Here is a 1,124-nt window from a genome sequence, read left to right as displayed (position 1 = left end):
ACTGCCTTTAAGACTAGTTAGACTTGAGAACCAATTTAGAAAACTCATCTTTTCTATTTTGTTTCTCTAGAACCATGCTCAATACTACATGTCTTAGACTGGGTTCTTTGGAGAAGCAAACCCTTTTCCTTTGTTTCCAATAAAGCTTATAGAAGAGATGGAGATTTACCTCAAAGAAATGACTCAGGTAGTTGTAGAGGTTGGTACTTCCTAAGTCAGTGTGCCAGACACTAGGCTGGAGGCTTTTCCTGACTCACACAGCTGCAAGGGCTGACATACCCATACCCAAGATTGGCCAGCAATACAACAGGCTGCTGACTCAAGTCCAAGGAATTGGAGGTCAGATGATCATGAGCCAGATACAGAATCCAGATTAAGCAAAAAGCCAGAGAGCTTTGCTAGAATGTCTGTATATATTGGAAATAGGCGACACTCCTGAGTAAACTTCCTTTCAATTGACTGGCTACTCCTAGCAGATTTCATCATGGAGGTGATTACATTATACCAGATCTCATCATGGGGAAGACCACATCATAACTGGCAAACCACTGGGAATCATGGTCGAGCCCAGTTGACTCACAACCTTAACTATCACAGTGGGTCTGTTCAAATTTTCTACCTCAGAATTTGTTAGTTATTTTTAGGTTGTGTATTTTTATAAATTTGTCCATTGCTAGGTTTTCAATTCTGTTGGAGTAAGGTTTTTCATAATATTTTGTTATTCATTTTTTTCAGTTGGTTCTGCTGTGGCATTGCCTATTTCATTTCTTATTTGTGTTATTTGAATCTTTTCTTTCTTTTCCTTTATTAAATTTGTCAGTGGTTTGCCAATTTTATTAATGTTTTCAAATAACTAACTTCTAGTATTGGAATGGTGTGGCATTCATCATCACAAAGGATGTTTCAAGATCTGTCCTGAAGTATAATGCTGTCAGTGATAGGATAATATCCATACTCCTACAAGGAAGACCCGTTAGTATGACTGTTATTCAAATTTATGCCCCAACCACCAAAGCCACAGATGAGGAAATTGAAGAATTTTTCAGCTTCTACAGTCTGAAATTGACCAAACATGCAATCAGGATGTGTTAATTATCACTGGTGACTGGAATGCAAAAGTTGGA

Source organism: Orycteropus afer, unplaced genomic scaffold, assembly GCF_000298275.1.
Source record: "Orycteropus afer afer isolate SDZICR_OR568_19922 unplaced genomic scaffold, OryAfe1.0 scaffold00140, whole genome shotgun sequence".
Classification (NCBI taxonomy): Eukaryota; Metazoa; Chordata; class Mammalia; order Tubulidentata; family Orycteropodidae; genus Orycteropus; species Orycteropus afer.
Note: the sequence above shows the minus strand (reverse complement) of the source record.